The sequence below is a fragment of the Lactuca virosa genome, chromosome 3 (genome assembly GCF_052849685.1).
Source record: "Lactuca virosa cultivar CGN04683 chromosome 3, Lactuca_virosa_CGN04683_v6, whole genome shotgun sequence".
NCBI lineage: Eukaryota > Viridiplantae > Streptophyta > Magnoliopsida > Asterales > Asteraceae > Lactuca > Lactuca virosa.
The window spans coordinates 4,001,472-4,027,432 of record NC_136428.1 but is presented as its reverse complement, the minus strand read 5'-3'; positions in this window follow the sequence as shown (position 1 = coordinate 4,027,432).

The window sequence follows — 25,961 nt, the reverse complement described above, 5'->3', positions numbered from 1 at the left end:
TCAATAAATCAACTAACTTGAATTCTGTGACAACCGTCAAATTCAAGTCAAAGTCAAAGTCAAAGTCAACAAGTCAAAGTCAAAGTCAACAAGTCAAACCGGTCAAACTTAACTAGTGCTTGTATGTTAAAAGTTATTCTAAGTATAAAAATGTGCCTTTGTATGTAAAGAATTCAAGTGTCTCGGAAAATCTATGAGCTTAGCAATGTAAAAACCCTAAAAAGGGAGTTAAACGCATCAAAACACGACTATGGACCCTTTAGGGGACTTAAAACAAAGCCTCTCCCAAATCTCTCAAGTATGTGAAATCTCTCCCAAATCTCTCAAAGTATGTGAAATCTCTCCAAGTGTGTGAAATCTCTCCCAAATCTCTCCAAGTATGTGAAATCTCTCCCAAATCTCTCCAAGTATGTGAAATCTCTCCCAAATCTCTCCAAGTATGTGAAATCTCTCCAAGTATGTGAAATCTCTCCCAAATCTCTCCAAGTATGTGAAATCTCTCCAAGTGTGTGAAATCTCTCCCAAATCTCTTCAAGTATGTGAAATCTCTCTCAAATCTCTCCAAGTATGTGAAATCTCTCCAAATGTGTGAAATCTCTCCCAAATCTCTCTCAAAATCTCTCTCAACGTTTTATAGTCATCCGGGTCATCCCGACCTTTAACTTGGCCAAAAATCACTCAAAACGGGAAGTTAGCGTGAAAAACAACTCATTAGGGCCGAAACCCTTCTTAGGAACCGAACCCTCTTAGAGGGAACCTCTTAGAGCCGAACCTTGCATAGAACCGAAGGTCCCTTGTGAGGACTGAACTAAGCCTTCTGGACCGAAGTCATCACATCTCGGACCGAAACCTCCATACACCCGAAATAGACCGAGCCCTTGCTCCATTTCGGTTCCCTGTCACCTTCGGTTCCTTCTGACCTTCGGACCCGAGACCCTCCCTTCGGACCCGAGCCTCCCCTTCGGTTCCTCCTTCTCCCACTCTCGGTTCTCACCTCCTAAGAGTCGAACCTCGCAGGTTCGCTCCTTAAGCCCAGTTTTCGACTACTTTCGCTTCCTAAACCCGTTTTTGACGTTTTTGACGGGGATTTTTCACCAAATTCATATTTTTATCATTTTAAACTCCCTAAACTCATATTTTATTTATTTCTCAAGGATTTATTAATCATAAATCATTATTTTACATTAAGAAGAATATTCTACCCCACAAGTGGGTCAAGTGTGCCCACTTGCCTCCATGTGTCATCTCCTCATTAACCCAATCTTATCCACATCACACAAACCAAGGTAAACATCATTTCAACTTGCAAATTGTTCCAGCAACCTTCACTATATAAAGAAATCCCTGGAGGATTTCTTGGTTTACCTTGATCATTCCAAACACTTATACACTTCTTAACCCCTCAAGAAAGCCTCTTTTTCTCTCTACTTCCCACCACTTTGTGAAGGTGTTCTTGAGCTACTACTTCACTTTTTGGTAAGTATTTCATCTAAACTCAAGTGTTATTCCATATTTTCCTAACACTCTTGGATCATCTACACACATTTTAACACCAAAGAATCGTTCTTAGGACCATCCAAGCTTTCACGTGTTCATCAAGTGTTCTTGACTTAATACTCCTCGTCTTCGACCTTCCACTCTTCAAGAAATCACTCAAGGTGAGTTCATACCCCTACATTTCCCAGTTTTCTTTAGTTTTCAGGGGGGGGGGGGAATACAAGTTAAAACACCAATACCTATTTAAAACTTAACTTGACAGCTTACAACAGAAAAGTTGTGACCTGTTTATGAACTGTTTTACCCAACTTCAACTCAATATAATTCAAAACTGTTTAATATGCAAATAGTTTAGGTTTATACCTTTAAAATGACTACTTGCACATCTCCATATGATTTTTGTACAGTTTATAGTGATTTTTACAAAACTGTGTGTCACTGCAGCAACGTATTCGGACCAGTCTGTGAAAATGAACGTTTGCACACTGGGTTGAGACCACCAAAAATTATAAGAATAATTATGAACATAGTAGACTCTCTTTCCAAACTCTCAGAGTTTACGGATTTAGTTTTCGACTTACGATGATTTTTCTATAAATATTCTAAAATAGGGATAATAGAGAGTAAAATTACCAAAAACAAGTTTAAGAGTTATTCACACTTTGTAACATGTCGAGCAAAGTATGTAATACTAGGGTTAAGTATACTTAGTATTTTTATGCCATTTTATTTCGCTATGGAATAAAAATCATAATTATAAAGGTTTTACATCATTACAAAACATTCATGTTAAACTATAATAGGTATAGTTTGTTAGTCACATTCACCTACACAAAAAGGAAAACACATACTTTTACAAACAAAAAGGGATTTTGGTTGCTTAATACGTAAACTTGTTAATGAATAAATTTGTGAGGTATTCTCCTTCGGGGTACTCCTAAGCACCACAGAAAAGTCATATAGTTATAATCAGAATCTCTTGTAGGGAGAGCGTGATAGTTGTGTATAGATCTATATTGGGCCTGACAAACCCGTACCTAAGCTGCTTGCAACAGCTAGACCGGCAGGTCTGTGGTGAAAAGTGTCATAACAATTCCGACGCCTGAAGAACGTCGAGTATGAGGTCTTCGAGTTTTAGCATGGTTATTACAACTCACATGGGGTATTAACAAAACATAAAGTTTACGGAGACTTAAGAACCACACACACACACACACCAAAAGGAGTTTTATGCACATTTAAAACTACGTATACTATTTTAAGTATGAGAATTTACTTACAAAAGTGGAGTCTTAATACATTAAAGGCTACAAACTATCTTTTTGAAAATACAGAATCTACCAGGTTAAGCGTCATCACTGGAAAAGTGAGGACACCTTCAAACTAGTTTTCTTAATAGCAAAACTACACACCTGTAAACTAAGTATGGTGCTTATACTTACATATTTCGGCCTTGGTTCAATAAAGGCTATAACACACTTTACGGAAAATATAGGATTTTCTGGAAACATTAGAGACTTAAGAACCACACAAAAAGGGGTTTTATGCACATACAAAACTACATATACTATTTTAAATATGGAGATTTACTTACGAAAATAGTGTCTTAGTAAACACGTAGTGGATCCGTTCGATCTAAAAAAACTTTACTAACATGTACACACTGAGAAATCGCACCAGGAACATATTTTGCTTACTAGTCTTTCGAATTTTGAAACGTTCTTTAATAACATGAGAAACACGAATATATCCTGGTCTTAAGACTCAAAGGCAACATTTCATTTTTAAACACGGATATATTTTGGTCTTAAGACTCAAAGGCAACATTTCATTTTTTTTAAAGAACAAAAGGACGTATCTCTTTTACAACAAAAATGCTTATGCACTCACCAGCTTTAATGCTGATACTCTTTCAAACTACTTGTATTCTCAGGAAATTAATAAGTCAAGTATGCATATAGGTTTCGAGAAGACGGAGCATCATAGTGCCAAGTCTTAGTTTTGTTGTTTACTTTTGAAAGTTAAACTTATGTAAAACAAATACAATGTAAACTATATGTTATCAATGAAATGGTTGTTGTTGCTTTGATTACTATTGTACAATTGTTGTGATACTGGGCATGACGTCCTCCGCCCCCGAACGTTTCCGCCGTTCCGGTTTGGGGGTGTGACAGATTGGTATCCGAGCATTGTTTATAGTAAACTAAGTATATCAACCTATAAAAGATATACAACTACAAATACAATGGGGCCGAAGTGCTCTGACTTCAATTATACTTTTAAAATATAACAATATTTTTACGAAAGTATACATACACGCATATACTTATTTATATATGAGCAAGTATCACAAGAGGAATAAAACAAAAGTATTTAGAGGTTGGACACTACAGTCAAACCTAGATAGCTATGTATCATATTTGGGATAAATATAGCCTGATCAACTATATTTATTCAAGATACGACCAACATGTGTTTAGGAGTGATAGTGGTGTGTCGACGGAACTAAAACTTACCAATACTACATAAAGCAATACTAAAACCAAACATAAAGATTTAAAATACTATAGGAGTATTTTATGAAACCATGCAATAAGCAACAAATCTAAAAACTCATCAGCTTAGTATATCAAGAAGCTCAAGAATCTAACATACAACTAAAATACTATGGGAGTTGTAACATCCCAAAATTTCAGGCCAAAAATTTCATTTTGATTAAGTTATAATATAAAACCATCTGTAATAAAACATTCATATTCATATCTCATGTCAAACCAAAGTGTCAATAATCAAAGCATACTATCATAAATCCATATCAGAGTGTAATCCCAAAGATCTCTTGTGCGGAAAACATAGTGTGATGCGCTGCGATCAAGCCAGCTCCTTTCCTTTGAAAACGAGTACCAAAAACCAAAACTGTAAACCGTAAGCACGAAGCTTAGTGAGTTCCCCCATCATACCACATACCATACAATCACATAGCATACATACTGCCGGTAATTCTGGGGTGCCCGACCTACCCTGGTACGGCCATTCTGGGGTGCCGACCCACCCGGTACGACCATTCTGGGGTGCTGACCTACCCATGTCAAACCATTCTGGGGTGCTGACCTACCCGTGTCGAGCCATTCTGGGGTGCTGACCTACCCTTCGGTCCTCACAACCGAACCTCGGGGACTATTTCACCCCTACTGTTACTATCACATATATCATAACATAAACATAATATCAGACATATCTGGGGTGTCCGAACTACCCTTCGGTCCTAACAACCGAACTCGGGGACTATTCCCTTCCTACTACCGCTATCACATATATCATATCATGCCAGCATATAAACATATCATCACATACTGTCAGACATATCTGGGGTGCCTGACCTACCCTTCGGTCCTAACAACCGAACTCTACTACTATCACATATAACACATCAAGCCAGCATATAACATATTAGGTAGTAGCAAACCTGGATGATATCACAAAGACAGTCATCCAACATACAACTCCTACTGGTGGGCCGACATTGTGGCCGTAGACCAACCGCTACTGGAAGGTAACTCACCTCACACTGCTGAAGTCCCGTAGACACAATCCCACACTGCTGAAGTCCCACAGACTCAACCCCAGCTGCTGGATGACAGATTCTCGAACTGTCAATATCAAACATCACCCAATTAATAATTGGGTCCCACTGTATAACCATAAGTACATTCTTTCGGTAATTACTACATTACCCCTAGCTTGGCTTATTCAAGCCTAAGGCCCAAATCCATAGGCCCAAAGTCAATTAGGAACCAAAGCCCAACACATGGCCCAATTTTCCAAATTGGGCCTAGGCCTATACATGGTCTCATTCTAAGGCCCAACATCATATAATAATTAAGGCCCAAACTATGGCCCATCTATGGCCTAATTTTTCCAATTGGGCCCAAACCCCTTACATGGGCCTTACCCTAGGCCCATTAAATTATTCTAGGCCAATTGCTTGACTTTGGATGGCACATTAATAACCCAATCATCAAGGCCCAATAGAAGGGCCCAACAATAAACCCAAGTGAAATTAGGGTTTCTCATAAAATGATGATTAGGGTTAAGTTTCCTACTTAACCCATTAAGGACTTAATCCATTAAGTCCAATATCGCTTAGATTAATCTTTGCCAATGATTTTTATTTAATATCTCAAGTTATTAAATAATTCTCGTGTGTGTCCCAATTAATTCTTAAAGTTAGGGTTTCATTGGCATTAGGGTTTTCCAATCCAAATATTAGCCCATTTATCAATTTGTTGGCTTTTTATGTCAATTAGGGCTTTATTGGGCCTATTAGGCCCACTAAAATATCATTAAGCTCATTAGGGTTTTCACTAAGCCCATTAGGCTTCATTGGGCCCATTAGGGCTTCTTTGGGCCCATTAGGGTTTCAAGCACCCCAAACGAGTCAACACAATCCGGCAAGGCACACCGCCACCCGACACGGCGGCCGGTGGCGGCAGCCACCACCCTATGGTGGTGGTTTGAGTTTCTTTTCATTATTTTTCTTTCCGGTTACATTTTACAATGCTAATCTCTAAAATAACACACACACAACTAGACTAAACACACACACACACACACACACACAACCACCTGCGGTGGCCGACGGTGGCAAGTGGTGGCAGTGGCGGTCTTCCACGATTTTCCGACTTCACACCCATAAAACACGACTCTTGCTCGAAATAGGAAACCAACCACCTATTTGGTGGCGTATGGCAGCGACAATGGTGATTTCAAGTCGGCAGCCACCACCTCGTGGTGGTGGCGGTGGTTCCTAGTGGTTCCCAGTCGAACTCCCACATCCACACACGAGCATTGGAGCTGAAACACACCCATACGAACTGAGGGCCACTCCCATGGTAGCTGGTGGTGACGAGACAAGGCAGCGATGACGGAAATAGAAAGAAACGGAAGCAGGAGGTGGTTTTGCGATGACAGCCACCACCTCACGGTGGTGGCGAAGGCTCCTCTTGGTCTTTTCCCATCATCCAGTCAACACATGCACTGATGGAGCACACACGAATCTCCGGCGACATCACCTTCAATGGAACAGACGGTAGTGGAGAGAAAAAGCGACTGAGGTGGCGAAGGGATGATGGCGGTGATTGCTCACAGTTGCTCCGGCCTTGGAGACTTCCGTTGCAGCGCTGGTCGTCGCCGGTCATATCGGTCCTTCGGTGGTTTGGTCGGTCGGAGAAACAATGGAGAATGGGGGGTGGCGGCTGGTGATGGGAGGCATAAGGATGGAGATGGCGGCTGCTTAATACCGCTAGGGTTAGGGTTTAGCATGTAGAATAAGGTGACGGTTTTAATACCCGTATCCCAACCAAACTTGCGTCCAAATAATAGCTTTGGTCCCTCCTTCCCGTTTTCTTTTCAAGATAAATCCCAATTTTACCCTTTAAACCCTCAACAATAAAATCCATTACAAGTTAGGTACAAAATTTACCTATTACACCCCTGTTTCCATAATTCCTCTCAAATTAAATCCCTAGTTTACCAAACAGCCCCTTAGCCTCCAAAATCTCCTCAAATAAAGTCCCATAAATTACCATTTAGTCCCTGACTTCAATAATACTTACAAATTAAGTCTGGATTTTACACTTTTCACCCCCGATCTCTAAAATTGTGACAATTAGTTCCTCGAGACCAACACCTTGCTATATAATTTATTGATTTTAGGGATACAACTTGACAATTTATTGATTTAACAAATGGGGTGTTACAACTCTCCCCCACTTAATTTAGATTTCGTCCTCGAAATCATTTCTTACCATTCCTTACACGCCCAACCACTCTAGCAACATAGTCACCATCCTGGGCACACCCTAGCCTTCCCAGGGTAGCCGTGACCAATCTTCGTAAAGCCCTAAAATCCGCAGGTGAACGAATCCATCGCAACAAGATAACATCTACCCCATCTGAACCCTGCTGTTTCGAGATGGTCTGAATCTCTGGCAGACCACTCTTACTGAATCGTTATTGTTGAACCCGATCCATTTGCCTCTCAACTGACTACTCAACTTCTAATAGCTCGAGGTTCTCACTATAAAATAGGATCACATGCCTATTTATTCCTGCAGATTACTTATACTGGGCCAAGGCCAAGCTGATCCCGCCGTGGGTGGCTTGTCACTCCCCAATAAACCTGTTATTCCATGCGCATAGGCAACATAAAACACACATACTAACACCGCCCAAATGCTGAAACTGCTTGAACACTGATCTGCCTGAAGCGGTATGCTGCTGCATGACTGCTTTCCAAAATGTACCGAGACCTTCCTGGTCTCAATTCATCCGTCAGTCATCTGAATTTACCGGGTTCTAGCCCGGCTGCGGAGCCAAAGGGTTCCCACTTAGTCGTCTCACACGACTTTCGAACGATATCCTTCTCTGGAACTAGTTGCCACTAGTTATCATGCCACTGCATCTCTACTACTTCCTGATCTAACCAATCGAGTCCATGCGTCGAATCGTGACATCATCAAGTCCAAAACTAAAAGTGATTGCCACCTGACCAATGGTAGACTTATATCACAAACGACCTTATTCGGTCCATTGCTTCCCTGATCTCATAACTGTAGTGACATTCCTACAGTCTTATCACTAGCTCAAACAGATCTAATCTGTCTGGGTAATTCCGAAATCCAATCTGTGGATTTCCATATCCTCATTGCTACACCCGAACTGGTGGGTACTACTGTTCCTTCCGCGTCCTAACAACGCACTCATGCTATCTACCAACCTAGTGAATGCTACGGCTACACCCGCAATCTCACGACACTCTATCACTATCTGGCTGATAGTGAATGTTACGACTACACCCGCAGACTTACAACACTCTAACACTATCTGGCTGCTAGTGAATGCTACCGCTACACCCGCGGACTTACAACACTCCCCATGCTAACTCACCACTTGTGAATGCTACGGCTACCCCCATAGTCTTACAACACTCTCCATACTAAGTTATCACTAATGAATGCTACGGCTACCCCTGCTGTCTTACAACACTTTCCATACTAATTGACCACTAGTGAATGCTACGGCTACCCCCGTAGTCTTACAACATTTTCCCTACTAACCGACCACTAGTGAATGCTACGGCTACCCCCGTAGTCTTACAACACCTTCCAAACTATCTGACTATTAGTGAATGCTACGAATACCCCCGTAGTCTTACAACACCTTCCAAACTATCTGACTATTAGTGAATGCTACGGTTACTCCCGTAGTCTTACAACACTTTCCAAACCGGGTCGAACACGCACTCGACCTAACACACCACTGAACCTGAGTCCTAACCAAAACTCTACCCTGGTTCCCGAAACTTGCTATCACGTGAACCCACTGTATCGGTACCTCACTCATGCCCATGATCAAAGTGTCACAGTAAACCACGAAATCATCTACACCCTCTGGCAGGGTGAGAATCAGTGCCTCGCACGACCGCTGTCTGAGAGTCTCGAGGCTGCCTGCTGTTCAGGCCCCCGACGAAGGGCCACCTACTTCTTGGTCAGTCGGGTCAAAAGAACCGCAATCTCGGAGAAGTCCCGTATAAATCTCTGGTAATAACTCGTTAGACCCAGGAAACTCCGAATCTCAATTGGAGACCTCGGAATCTCCCACTGCATCACGACCTCTATCTTGGCCGGATCGACCAGAATACCCTTCTGGTTGACAAGGTGCCCAAGAGATTGCACCCCATGCAACCAGAACTCGCATTTGGAGAACTTCACAAAAGTCTCTCCCCTACTTAGATTCGACTAAGTCTTCACAGTACATGAGAATTGAAGGATTCCCAATCCTTCTCGCTTTCTAATACCCCATTGATGACAACCTGTGCTTGACAATGCTAGCGTTTAATCATCGATTAAATCTTGAGATCTCCCATCCTCAGAAATCTTGATGAGTACTCTTGAAATCTGATCTAGTCTGACACCTCAATCCATCTTACATGCTGTCAATTGAAGGCCTAAATCTTCACTCTGGCTGACGAATCCTCGTTCCCACTCCCATTCTTGCAGTACCACTGAACTCTAACCGAACACATCCCATGCGAAAATGCAATTCTCTTGAACATGCGATGACCAACCACTTATGCATCTAACACCCGCGACTGACACTACCCTTTTTATGTCACCAGCTCTGTCCTACCAACGGTAGTGCCTTGAACTCCAAAGTTCATCCATAGACAATTACCGACCATACCTGAACAATGATAGAACCACTGAACGCTGACTTTACTGGAGAACTATCGCTCTACTCCTGACCGAGTATCCTCTAAATAATACTCCCGCACAGATCCCGACAATGATCCGGAGTGATAACGGTACACCCGGAACCCGCTCCGCAAGGTACATCCCTCTGTGGGTTCATCAAGGACCTTTCGGCATGCAGGATGGCATATATGATCCTTGATAACCCAAACACTAGCAGAAAACCAACCCGCAACATCTGGAGGAATACTAATCATCTTCTGCTGACATGACCAACCCCGCTACCCTGTAGTAGCCTAAACCCTCGGAGCGACAAACTCCCTTGTGCACTGTCCTGTACGTGCTGCACCGACTTAGGCCTTGCTGGCCTTTCACCCGATGATCAGAAGTCATGGTTCTCTTCCCGTGACCCTCTACTATACGCACCTGACACGAACCTCTCTTCTCAAAGTGCTCCAAATCGATCTCGCATCTACAAACTCTTGGGAGTCATATCTTTTAGGGTCTGACACCTTGCCATGCTTACTAGCTCACTTGCCAATGGCTAAGCTGCAACAACTAGAACATCCTCTGTCCCCAAACCGGGTCACAAACTTCTCCCCGAAGCTTCTCAGATTCTCCAAGACTCTCACCGATTCGAGTATGGATCCTGTGCTTTCAGTAGTACAGGCCCAATACTACCTTCCACACCTATCCATACTTTCCTCAGCAATCCTCCCGAACCCTCCAAGTCACTTCCTCAAACTGGTACACCCAAGTCTCACTAAACCTCACTACTAACTCACTGAAATATATCCTAGGCTTCCCTAGGTTCCCGAACTCACCCAGTCCTCAGCTGCTGAAAGATTCCCAGTAATGTCAACTAGCTACCTCATGAATATAGCCACATGCAACAGAGATCAGATAATCCTTCGAGTAAAAGATCCATCCCTAGAACGGTTGGACTCAGACAAGAGCTGCGCAATAGGGTCAAGTCTCTCACTCTGAGATTATCCGGCCTGCGTCCCATGTGACTTAGCATATTCACTTAACAGTTAGCTCACATTACTAAGAGTCCCACAAAGCACAAAACAAGCAGCATTCAGACCATGGAAAATCTAACCATCATATTCCAATCAGATCATTCTATCCTCTAATCAGGAATCTATACATGCAAATCAAAGGCTCATACAATCAGGCATAACCTAAACAGGCTATCCTATTACTGGCTGATCAGTACTAGCATGCAACTCTACAAGCACATACAATAGGCATATAAGGCATCCTCCTAGATCCTTAGCCCTAATCTAGCATGCAATTCTCATAACCATATCATATCATATCATATCATATCATAACATAACATGTATGGGTATCTTGGGGAAAGACTTACTTGAGCTCGGCTGATTGCACGCATCACACACTTTGTTCTTCTCAAAGTTCTTTTCTTTTTTCAGATTCTTTTCAAACTATTTTTTTTTATAAAATGGTTTTACTTTTGAAAATTTTCATACCAAGCCCCTAGTTTGAGTTCAGACACACCCGAGAGTATGTCCGAATCCCTCAAACCAAGGCTCTGATACCAACTTGTAACATCCCAAAATTTCAGACAACAAATTTCATTTTGATTAAGTTATAATATAAAACCATCAGTAATAAAACATTCATATTCATATCTCATGTCAAACCAAAGTGTCAATAATCAAAGCATACTATCATAAATCCATATCAGAGTGTAATCCCAAAGATCTCTTGTGCGGAAAACATAGTGTGATGCACTGCGATCAAGCCGACTCCTTTCCTTTGAAAACGAGTACCTGAAACCAAAACTGTAAACCGTAAGCACGAAACTTAGTGAGTTCCCCCTATTGGGTTTTAGTATACTACAACATCCTATGGTGCACATACAACCCTAAATACCTTGGATCTATGTTTTCTCTATTATACATGCAAATATGAAGTTTCCAAGATATTACCCTATACTAGCATATAAATATCATATACTTGGGGTAATAAAATAGATAGAATACATACCTTTTTTTTATGTAACTTGTCTTCATGAAGCCTGAGTGCCTAGTGCCCCAAGTGTGACACCTCAAATGGTTCACACAACACCATGGACACTTGGAATAATCTTGAGAATAAGGATACTTTGGTTCTCTCTAGTGAAATCGGCCTTGCCCTTTTGTGTACACACACTAGTTCCCATTTCACCAACCAAGGACATCTTTATATAGTGTGGAGATTAGGGTTAAACCCTAATACCCATGACCTTTAATTTCATATGATCCATGGGTTAAACACTCAATGGACTATCCATGAAAGCTTAGCCCAACCTAAATGAACTTGGCCCATCACACACATATATCTTAGAGTCCATATTTAATTAGTTCCTTTTGATCACTTAATTAATTATAAATTAATTTATGATCAATACTAATTAAATAATATGATTATATATTAATATATTAGAACTTATAATATATTAATATAAATCACTTGTATCCTTTTTCCTCATCTTGTCTATCCAATTGTCCCGATGCCATGCAACCCAAATGGACCATGCCGGGTCGGGTCAAGTACATACCAAATATAGTTATGGACTTAGACATTAATCCAACAGTCTCCCACTTGGATAAGTCTAAAACTATTATTGAGTATGACTTCAAAACCCGACTAGCAATCGTAGCTCTCAAAAGCTTCTGTCGAACTCTGACGTGTTAACTGAACTCTGATCTTGTCAATGACTTGTCCATTAGATAAGGGATCATATATTCCTCCATTCTAGATATCATATGGACTGAGACATGGATTATAAATCATTCTCTCTGTCCATTTGTTGTTTCCCGATTTCCGATTTATGACGACCGACTGATTGAACAAATCAAATCAGTCCTGGCTTGGCCAAGCACTCACATGTGTCATCGCTAAATCATCGAGGGGCCCACAGATATTGCTTTTATCCCGAAGGTAAAAGGAATGGATAAACTTCGACTCATATGGCTTGTTCTACTACTTGTTGAATCATACACAAAGGCACGCTTTATAACATCGAGTTACCAATGCGTTTTCATGCAATCAATGTATAACCAACTCATAGTAACAACTCATATCTCTAGGTTTGAAGAATATAAGATATTATCGTCTCATGATCACTCGTGATAAAATCCATGAAGTGATTCAAATGAGCGTGGGTTGAATCCAATACTCAGAACTTATGAGCACTCATGAGTGTTATAGCACCACTTTGTCCAACATCTTAGACCTCTACAAGCCAACCCATGACAGTCTTGATTCATATCTACTTGCAACATATGACCGACTATGGATAGTTTGAATAACTTAGTCATTCAGGAAGAATGACCTAGTTTATTCTGGAAGTCAAAACATGCAAAATGAAACACAAGAATAAATGAATCAAATATGGTATCAAACCCTATGAATATAAATAGACCACTTTTATTTATCACAATACTGATTACTCATTATTTCATTGTTTCGGTTTTATCAACTTTATACCTGAATTAAAAACACTAGTTGTCCCATGCTCCAAGCATGTACACTATGTTTTTCTAAACAATAGCTTTGGCATACACCAAGTATGCACTCTATGTTTGTCTATGATCCTTACTTTGTGAAATAAACCAATTGAACATAATTTCAATGATTTTAATTTCACACTCCCAAATCCTTATCGAAAAATGTGAGAATTTCAAATTCCTATCATTTATCGAAATCTGTTTAGATTTTAAACTTATATGCACTGACCCTCCTGTAATGAATATGTACAAAGTCACAAAGACTTGTCAACAGTCATTATAAGGTATTCCAATGGAGATCAACTCCATGGAAACTAAGTCTCATATTCAAAGTACATTGCTTTGGACATGCTTCTTGCATTAAGTTTTCTAATCTTACACAGATAACTTCCACCTATGGAGACAACTCCATATTCTCATTTTGACAATCACTTCTGAATAAGAGATTCCTGTTTTCAGAATATGTCAATATGGTCCTTCCAAAATTAGCACTATACTTCCAATTGTCCCTGAGCAACCAATCTTTGGTAAACCTCAGATTGTCCTCGACAATTGCTTAATCATTTTAGTTATATCCAATTCTAGACCTTTTCCCTTCTTAATGCCTTTGGGCATTTGGAAAAATTTAGAAATGACAAATATTATGGCACATGTAATCGATCCTGTACCCAAAGCAAATGGTACACGATTCATGATGTCTCACATAAAGACATGATTCTAGACCAGTCTTTTGCTACAATATTTTTATTTGCCATGTTTTCAAAATTTGACTATGAAGAGGGATGCCGTAATCATAATCGAATTTTGAGAACGCAATATATAGAATTTCCTTAAGTTAAACCAATCCAACATGAAATTCATATATATATTCTTGACTAAATATGATTAAGGTCTCAATCTAAGCCTTTAGAACTGAAATGAAGTATATCCTCTCCCTTAATTATAGCAAAACAACTTTTTCAATCCCTGCAGCCTCACGAATTGAAACTTTTGTTTTCTATAATTAACATTGCTAACTTGCAACACTAACAATAATTATCATGCTCCCACTAACATGATGATTATTAGCATAACACTTATGCTCACACTAACTTTGACATGTACTCAGAAATCAGCTGGACTTCTAGAAATCAATACTTTATTGACTTTCTTACCAAAGTTCAGATTTCTGATACGAGATGCTTTGATAAAACTTTATCAAAATCATACACCTTTCCTTAGATAGCATGCATGTGTGTCTAAACAATTTCAGAACTATGAAAAGGGATGTCGTAATCATAGTCTCAATTGTTTAGACCTTTTGCCATCTGCTTCAAATCTACTTGGTGGAAGTGTTTCTTCACCATCATTTTCACGAATCGGAGAGAAACCTTATGACCCTTAGATTTTATGGTGTATGTGTTCTTATCCATGTGAATCGTCAAAACCATAGTCACAAGACAAGGATAATGACAAATCCAAACTCATATGGACTGAACTTATGCAATCTTAACTTCTTGCCACCTGGCAGTACAGGGGCCTGCCATTGCTTCCAAGTTGTTATGCAACCAATTGAGAACTCTAAGAACTCATATGCAAAACCAACTTTAACTGGAATGGGCACATAAATAGAAGTATGTCAACACGATAGGTTATAAACCTCAAGTCGTGTGCTAGTGAAGAGCCTCAGGTTTTACTCTTGATTAGTTCTTGAGACTTTCAAGACCTTTAAGACTCCCACTGTCCTCTTGACATATAAAACTCTCTTGTCAAATATTCAAGGGATAGTGTGGATTCTTTATCAGGACAAACACTTCACACAATTGGCCTTAGTTGGTCTTTGTTTAATCCAACACATCACAACTTACCAACTTCAAATGTACAAGAGTAGGACACTTTTACTCTTACATTTGACAAGTGTTATAAACCTTTCTTTAAGATATATTACTCAACTTATAGTCTTGGAGTATGACTCTAAGACTTGTTTTGAAACGAAGTATGACTCATCTTCTTGATTTAACCATTTCAACAATTCATGACTCCTCTTCTTAGTCATAAGAATGCACTAAGATGTCCTTAGAAGACCAATTGTGATGTGGTTCCTAAATCATTAAGATGATCACAAAACATGATACTAAAGTACTCTCCCATCTTTTCAGATTTGAGAAACTTTTATCTTTCTGCCTAATTTGATTTTTCTCATTCGTTCTGCCATACATCGAGACTTTTCCAATGCTTCAGAATTACACTTAAGTCTGTAAGTATAACCATATTTACTAAACTTTAGTAAATCATGACGAATAGTCTTATCGATCTTTGTGGTGGACTTGACCAGTGCACAAGAATGTGTACTCGATCCCTTTAGTCATTTACTTGACTCACATATACATGTGAACAAGGAATTAGTCTTAATTTTCAAAAGCTGAAAGTTCTCATTCATCATACTATACAACTTGTATGATTCCAAGTTTCGGTCCAATTGAAACTTGGGTGATGAGAAACTTTCATTATTTGGTAAATTTAGACACTACCACAAATGAAAGAATCAAATCCATTTTCCAATATTGCTATCAATGGAAACATGTAAACAACAATTTTTCACAAATGCCATTGTAAGGATACTTAAAATAAATAAATCAAAACTGTTTTTTTATTTTATTTTAAAACTTCCGGAAAAACTTATCCTTACAATGCAAATGCATATGAAAAACTTGTTGTTATCTATTCCTAAGCAATATATCATAACTCCTAAGCAACAGGTCAAAATTCTGATCACCGAACCATACGATCGAAAACCATCTTCGCGATCAGAATCAGTATATACTTCCTTTAAGTTTCTTCACTTTTTCTTTGATTCTTAAAACATCAACATGTGACCAAGTCACATCATGTAATAAGAATCTCAGAATATAAACTTAACAGAGTTAGATAGTGAACTTTACCTGAAGCAGAGTCAAACTTCTTGACTTGATCAACCTTATGATCTTTCAGGTAAATAGGCAGCTTCGCAATCAATGCCCCTTCCTTTGGCAAGAGAAACATATGGACTCACTGGGAATGGTACATGGGACTATCGTAGACTTAGCCTTTCTCTTTACCATTTGGTCAACCTAGTTGACTATGGTCAAACCCTTTCTTTGGGATGAGAAGGCTTTTCCTGGATTTCCAGTGTCACCATTGTCACTGTCCATAAAGTTTTTGGGAAGTTGATCTTCTAATCAAATTTGCTTTACTATCGTTACAAATCATTGTTGATTCAGCAGCACCAAGCAAATAGATATGATCATTAAGGTTCATGTCATAGTCTGTTTCATAGTAGTCCCAAAGGAACTCACTATGTGACTTAGAAAGTGATTGAACATCCAACTTTCTCAAGACTTTGACACCCAACTCTCCCGGCTTGTCAATATGTGACTTCATCTCTAATATGTGATCACACATAGACCTTGCTTGCCATTAGGGTTTGAGTGACCTTGAACTTGTGGGTTAGGGAGAATAATTGGAGGAGGTGGAGGAAGTAAAGTTCCAAGAGATTTGGGAAGATCATAGATGTCTGAACTAGACATCTTTTGGGAGATATTCAAGATAGTTGATCAAAAGTCCTTAATATAACACCCAACATGAAATATTAAGGGTAGGATCCAACAACCTATTTATAACTGGAAGAGGGATGCCGTAATCCGAGTTATAAAGTAGCTGAAGGTAGGTAAATGACGATTTACCAATTTCCACCATGAAAAACGAAATATAATTAAGTTTTAATTGGATTTGAAACTCCTAGATCTTTTTAGATTCATTGAACTTTTCAATGGCATGTTTCAATCTCGAGTGTGCCCTTCAGGTTTTGTGACTGGGATGCCGAGGATCACAAAACAAGGTGTGAAGTAACCATGCAAATATACTTGGTACCCTTAATATTTACCCCTCAATCGATGTGCCGGTTAACCACACGAGCTCCACCGATACTATGATAAATATTAAGTTACCCTTTGCCTACTTTGTTAAATCCAGGTTAGTGTGCCGGTTAACCAGACACGCTCCACTAACGGTTTAAACAAAGTGAAAAGTGTAATTTCATGGATTAGCACCTTATTCACATTTTCCTAAGTAACTAAGATTTGGAATTAATAAAAGGTTTAGTTACTTAGTATTTATCAGTAATACTTTTAATGAAGCGAGAATTATAGTCCTTATCCTACCTGTTCGGCTAACGACCCTCCACCAGTCAAGGAAGCGGTGGGTGAAAGTGGACACCCATTAAGCTGCCATTTTATAGGCAACAACCTTATACCCCCCTTATAGACTGGCTTCGTGAATGAGACCTACTAATGGTAAGACTGACTTGCTCTTATACACACATATATATATATATATATATATATATATATATATATATATATACACACACACACACACACACACATATATATATATATATATATATATATATTATTAACTTATAATATTATAAAGTATAAGGGTTGACTTTTAACTTTTAAAATTCTAAGGGCTTAACTTGGAATTAAAGTATTCATTAGAGATAACTTTTCAAATTCCAAAACTTGAGGGCAAGTTTTGAAACTATTCAAAACTCTTGGATTTTCATAACTTATGAGTTTTAAGTAAAGCTTTAAAACTTTTAATGAAGAGACTCTTGGACATCCATAACTTGCGGACAAGTTATGAAGCCATAAAAACTATTTATAAGAAAAGACTCTTCATTTTTTTTTGTAACCTAAGGCATATTTATGAGTTTTTAAGATTCATAAATGTGACTTTTCATATAACTTGAGAACAAGTTACAAAAAAAAACACATTTTATGAACAACTTTTAGATTAATTAGGATTGAAAACAACTAAAACACAATTTTTTTCCATTAATCTAAACTAACTCATAAATCAAGGAAACATAGAACTTTTGGTAATCCATAACTTATGGAGTTAAATGCTTGTTTTATGATGAAACTTTTCATGTTCCATAACTTAAGAATAAGTTATGGAATTCTTTAAAACATTAACACCAAATTTTGTAACTCCATAAAAACTTTGAATCAATTTTTTTTAAAAAAACCTTTTCATATCCATAACTTATGGAGGTTTCAATACTCTTAAGATCATAACTTTTAAAAAAAACTTTTGAGCTCCAAAATTTTATGACAAAATTTGTAACTCCATAAAAACATTTAGATCAAACTTTTAAAACAAATAAAATAATCACATCATTCTATCTTTTAATAAATTGACCTAATTCAACTCTTGTAGTAAAGTGACTCAAATTTTACAAATAATTACTTTTTCATAAAATCAAGTAATTATCTTAAAATTTGACAAACTTCATGTTTTTTTTCCTTTTTTTTTCAACTTTGAAAAAAAATACATTTGCATCAAATATAATAGAAAACAACCCATGTCTCTGATACCACTGTTGGGTTTTAGTATACTACAACATCCTATGGTGCACATACAACCCTAAATACCTTGGATCTATGTTTTCTCTATTATACATGCAAATATGAAGTTTCCAAGATATTACCCTATACTAGCATATAAATATCATATACTTGGGTAATAAAATAGATAGAATACATACCTTTTTTTTTATGTAACTTGTCTTCATGAAGCCTGAGTGCTTAGTGCCCCAAGTGTGACACCTCAAATGGTTCACACAACACCATGGACACTTGGAATAACCTTGAGAATAAGGATACTTTGGTTCTCTCTAGTGAAATCGGCCTTGCCCTTTTATGTACACACACTAGTTCCCATTTCACCAACCAAGGACATCTTTATATAGTGTGGAGATTAGGGTTAAACCCTAATACCCATGACCTTTCATTTCATATGATCCATGAGTTAAACACTCCATGGACTATCCATGAAAGCTTAGCCCAACCTAAATGAACTTGGCCCATCACACACATATATCTTAGAGTCCATATTTAATTAGTTCCTTTTGATCACTTAATTAATTATAAATTAATTTATGATCAATACTAATTAAATAATATGATTATATATTAATATATTAGAACTTATAATATATTAATATAAATCACTTGTATCCTTTTTCCTCATCTTGTCTATCCAATTGTCCCGATGCCATGCAACCCAAATGGACCATGCCGGGTCGGGTCAAGTACATACCAAATATAGTTATGGACTTAGACATTAATCCAACACCCCCATCATACCACATACCATACAATCACATAGCATACATAGTGCTAGTATATAATTTATTAATTTTAGGGCTACAACTTGACAATTTATTTATTTAACAAATGGGGTGTTACAGGAGTATTTGAGGTACTATAACTAACTTATATGAAAACTAAAAAGACCCTGACTGGTTGGTCTATGATTTTGGAGTGTATACTCTCAGAGTTATATATAATTGAGATTTTATAGACTTAGAATATGTGATCTTCGCTCTACTTCCTGTTCCTTGTTTGGTTGTGGACTTAGAGTAGGATCACTTATTCGAAGGTCTATTTAATCTTGGTTATGTATAATCGGTATACACTACGTAATTATAGGAGGACCCAGTGAGGATCACCATAAAAATTTTAATATTTTAACTAATCTCATAGATTCATTAGGCATTTTCATTCTCGTGCAACCAACACACCTAGACAGAGAAAATAGTCAACGGAAGAGTCGAGACAGAACTAGAAAAAGGGTTCACAAGGAGGATTCTGAGAAAGAATCGAAACAAAGGAATTACTCCCTTCCAGAACCATAAAAATCGACCCTCTTGAAAAATCGGTATCGATACTCGATTTTAGTCGAACTAAATTCTAGATAAAATACCTATTTCTTTTCTCTACCACAAGTACATCATGGGAATGTAGAATTAGACATTAAAAGATCGTATATCGAAACAAGAAATTTAGGTGCGTATATAAATAAATGAGTGATACCTAGAAATAACTATTGTTACTTACCAGTTTATTTCATACATTGTAACAGAATCATGCCTCCGCATGGAAATAACCAGCCAACCAACGAAACACCATTCCTGCAGATAGACTCTGCTACCTTTCAAGCTGCGGTTTCAGCCGTCGTGTCCGCCGTTATGGCACATCTCAATACAAATAACACTAGTGAAAATGGGAGTGGTGTACGCAATTCAAACTGTAGTAACAACCAAGGAAATCGACAAGTACCTACCTATAAGAATCCTTCAACTCACAAATCTAAGATCAATAAAAGAAAGTTCTGGAACAGAAAGAAGAGCGGAGTATCTCCAAAACTTGCCAGGAGGCAGCAAACTGCGGCAACCTCTGCAACCAAAACATCTACTACTCCAGCACCAACGCCAGTGCGCCAATATGCTGGAAAGCTTCCAAACTGCAACAAGTGCAACTACCATCATACCGGAGCCTGCCGAGTGTTGCGTTGCATTGGGTGCAATAGAATTGGGCATACCTTCCCTTTTTGTAGAAACCCAGCCCAACACTTCACTTCAACCACCGATGCTAGTACTAGTCGGATATGTCATGCGTGTGGTGAAATAGGGCATTTCTAGAGAGATTGTCCAACAGAGAAGAATGACGGGGGAGTAGGAGGTCTAGCAACAGGACATGGCGAAACAACAAGGAACCCTACTAGAACTTTTGGTACGTAACCTAGCAAAGATAATTTAACATCAAATTTTACTCTAAAAATTCCGGCATTTAAGACAAAAACTCATAAATTATTCCCTCACCCAAATAAACCCAATCGTCTATATAAAAGATAAGGACCCTCGCATGTGAGCTAGTACGACTTAGCGTATACCTCAGAGTCATCTATAAGTAAGATTTGTAGACTTAGAGTGAGTGATTCCGCCTTATTTCCTGTTCCTTGTCTTGTTGTGGAATTAGGGCAGTATCGCTCAGTCGACGGTGTTTCAAATCTTAATTATGCGTGACTGGTATACCCCAAGTAATAATAAATACACCTGATAGGGATTCTATTCTAAAAAGGGCATCATTTTCAACTTCTCAAAACTCACAATACTCACTAAGAGGCAATACACAAATGTTCGTAGTACTAATAACAAAAGGAAAAACTAAAAACACCGAGAACATATACAAGGGAGGCATTACCGTCTAACAAACACTCCTTCCAGATCGAGTTAATATCTAAGAGATCCTGACGTCATCATTCAAACACAATTGGCTTGGTCCTCACCATACCAATTGTGTGTTCTATGGATTTAATATTCGCCTTAACTAGCCAACTAACAAAGCCCTCGTCATCTATAGCAGTGAACCCGGCGTAAACCCCAGGATCATCGCCTGCCTCAAACCTTCGAAGTACTCGTGTGTGGTGTACCACACTTTTCGTAGTTTTCCTCAACCAACCTTTCAAGAATACCACAGGTATAGTAAGTCAACTTCGAGGGTAGCGACATGTGGGCCATACGGTTAAACTATCACCACTTGGGACACACATCGGGGTGGTATATAATTAAGATCCTATGGATTTCGGATGTGTGATTCCGCCCTATCTCCTGTTCCTTGTCTGGTTGTGGACTTGGTGCAGAGTCACCCAGCTGACAATCTAACCGATCCCAACTATATACGACTTGAATACACTAAGTGATGATGGAGGAACCAGGTATAAGAACCTACCGTGACTTCAGGACACAGCCGCCGGGAGTACGGATGGACTCGACACCATCAAGGTAATCATTGATAGATTAACCAAAATCGTACGCCTCCAACGAGTAAAAGAGACAAACTAAATGGAGAAAACTGACAAGGACTTACATTAAGAAAAATCGTATGACTACCCGGAGTACCGATATCCATTATCTCCGATAAGGTTAGTAGATTTACATCACAGTTCCGGCAGTCGCTACACAAACCTGTTGGGACTAGATTTGGACATGTGTACAGCCTACCACCCACATACCAACGGACAGAGACCAAGGACCATTCAAACATAGGAAGACATGCTAAGAGCTTGTGTGATAGACTTTGGTAAAGTTTGGGATGCGCATTTACCCCCTTATCGAGTTCTCGTACAATAATAGTTATCACACTAGCATCAAGGTTGCTTCATTCGAAGCCCTCTACAGCCGTAAGTGCAGATCACCTCCGTACTGGGCTGAGGTGGGCGATACGCAACTAGTTGAGAGGCCAGTTCCTAACAACACTCTCACCGGCCTTGAGATCATAGGTAAACGACAGAAAGAATCGTCCAAACTCGAGAACGACTGAAAATTTATCAGACCGACAAAAGAGTTATACGGATAAAAGAAGGAAGCCCTTGAAATTCCAAGTTGGGAATCAAGTACTGTTGAAAGTCTCGCCCTGGAAAGGAGTAATACGTTTTGGGAAACACAGGAAACTTAAATCCAAGGTATATCGGGTCGTTCGAAATCCTTGCCAGGATTGGTCCAGTAGCATACAAGCTTCAATTCCCACAGGAACTTAACAACGTTCGTCCTACCTTTCATGTGTCTAATTTGAAGAAATTCTTGTCCGATGAAACCTTACTCATTCCACTTGTTGAAATTGAGATCAATGAGAACCTCCACTTCGTAGAGGAACCTATTGAAATCATGGATCGAGAGGTCGAAATGACGAATCAAAACCGCATTCCCATCGTAAAGGTCCGTTGGAACGCCAAGCGAGGACCCGATTTTACTTAGGAACGTGAGGACCAAATGAAACAAAAGTACCCACATCTATTCCCCAACCCTTGAGGTCCCACTCAAAGTGCAAATTCCGGGACGAAATTCCTTCTAACGGGGGGATAATGTGACAACCGTCAAATTCAAGTCAAAGTCAATGTCAACAGGTCAAAGTCAAAGTCAACAAGTTAAACTGGTCAAACTTAACTAGTGCTTGTATGTTAAAAGTTATTTTATGTATAAAAATGTGCCTTTGTATGTCAAGAATTCAAGTGTCTCGGAAAATCTATGAGCTTAGCAATGTAAAAACCCTAAAAAGGGAGTTAAACGCATCAAAACACGACTATGGACCCTTTAGGGGACTTAAAACAAAGCCTCTCCCAAATCTCTCCAAGTATGTGAAATCTCTCCCAAATCTCTCCAAGTATGTGAAATCTCTCCAAGTGTGTGTAATCTCTCCCAAATCTCTCCAATTATGTGAAATCTCTCCCAAATCTCTCCAAGTATGTGAAATCTCTCCAAGTGTGTGAAATCTCTCCCAAATCTCTTCAAGTATGTGAAATCTCTCCCAAATCTCTCCAAGTATGTGAAATCTCTCCAAATGTGTGAAATCTCTCCCAAATCTCTCTCAACTTTTTATAGTCATCTGGGTCATCCCGACCCTTAACTTGGCTAAAAATCACTCAAAACGGGAAGTTAGCGTGAAAAACAACTCATTAGGGCCGAAACCCTTCTTAGGAACCGAACCCTCTTAGAGGGAACCTCTTAGAGCCGAACCTTGCATAGAACCAAAGGTCCCTTATGAGGACCGAACTTAGCCTCCCAGGACCGAACTAAGCCTTCTGGATCGAAGTCATCACATCTCGGACCGAACCTCCATACACCCAAAATAGACCGAGCCCTCGCTCCATTTCAGTTCCCTGTCACCTTCGGTTCCTTCTGACCTTCGGACCCGAGACCCTCCCTTCGGACCCAAGCCTCCCCTTCGGTTCCACCTTCTCCCACTCTCGGTTCTCACCTCCTAAGAGCCGAACCTCGTAGGTTCGCTCCTTAAGCCCGGTTTTCGACTACTTTCGCTTCCTAAACCCGTTTTTGACGGAGATTTTTCACCAAATTCATATTTTTATCATTTTAAACTCCCTAAACTCATATTTTATTAATTTCTCAAGGATTTATTAATTATAAATCATTATTTTACATTAAGAAGAATATTCTACCCCACAAGTGGGTCAAGTGTGCCCACTTGCCTCCATGTGTCATCTCCTCATTAGCCCAATCTTATCCACATCACACAAACCAAGGTAAACATCATTTCAACTTGCAAATTGCTCCAGCAACCTTCACTCTATAAAGAAATCCCTGGAGGATTTCTTGGTTTACCTTGATCATTCCAAACACTTATACACTTCTTAACCCCTCAAGAAAGCCTCTTTTTCTCTCTACTTCTCACCACTTTGTGAAGGTGTTCTTGAGCTACTACTTCACTTTTTGGTAAGTATTTCATCTAAACTCAAGTGTTATTCCATATTTTCCTAACACTCTTGGATCATCTACACACATTTTAACACCAAAGAATCGTTCTTAGGACCATCCAAGCTTTCACGTGTTCATCAAGTGTTCTTGACTTAATACTACTCGTCTTCGACCTTCCACTCTTCAAGAAATCACTCAAGGTGAGTTCATACCCCTACATTTTCCAGTTCTCTTTAGTTTTCAGGGGGGGGGGGATACAAGTTAAAACACCAATACCTATTTAAAACTTAACTTGACAGCTTACAACAGAAACGTTGTCACCTGTTTATGAACTGTTTTACCAAACTTCAACTCAATATCTTTTAAAACTGTTTAATATGAAAATATTTCAGGTTTATACCTTTGAAATGACTACTTGCACATCTCCATATAATTTTTCTACAATTTATAGTGATTTTTACAAAACTGCCTGTCACTGCAGCAACGTATTCGGACCAGTCTGTGAAAATGAACGTTTTCACACTGGGTTGAGACCACCAAAAATTATAAGAATAATTATGAACATAGTAGACTCTCTTTCCAAACTCTCAGAGTTTACGGATTTAGTTTTCGACTTACGATGATTTTTCTATAAATATTATAAAATAGGGATAATAGAGAGTAAAATTACCAAAACAAGTTTAAGAGTTATTCACAGTTTGTAACATGTCGAGCAAAGTACGTAATACTAGGGTTAAGTATACTTAGTATTTTTATGCCATTTTATTTCGCTATGGACAAAAAATCATAATTATAAAGGTTTTACATCATTACAAAACATTCATGTTAAACTATAATAGGTATAGTTTGTTAGTCACATTCACCTACACAAAAAGGAAAACACATACTTTTACAAACAAAAATGAATTTTTGGTTGCTTAATACGTAAACTTGTTAATGAATAAATTTGTGAGGTATTCTCCTTCGGGGTACTCCTAAGTACCACAGAAAAGTCATGTAGTTATAATCAGAATCTCTTGTAGGGAGAGTGTGATAGTTGTGTATAGATCTATATTGGGCCTGACAAACCCGCACCTAAGCTGCTTGCAACAGCTAGACCGACATGTCTGTGGTGACAAGTGTCATAACAATTCCGACGCCTGAAGAACGTCGAGTACGAGGTCTTCGAGTTTTAGCATGGTTATAACAACTCGCATGTGGTATTAACAAAACATAAAGTTTACGGAGACTTAAGAACCACACACACACACACACACACACACACACACCAAAAGGAGTTTTATGCACATTTAAAACTACGTATACTATTTTAAGTATGGGAATTTACTTACAAAAGTGGTGTCTTAATACATTAAAGGCTACAAACTATCTTTTTGAAAATACAGAATCTACCAGGTTAAGCGTCATCACTGGCAAAGTGATGACATATTCAAACTAGTTTTCTTAATAGCAAAACTACATACCTGTAAACTAAGTATGGTGCTTATACTTACATATTTCGGCCTTGGTTCAATAAAGGCTATAACACACTTTACGAAAAATTTACGATTTTCTGGAAACATTAGAGACTTAAGAACCACACAAAAAGGGGTTTTATGCACATACAAAACTACATAT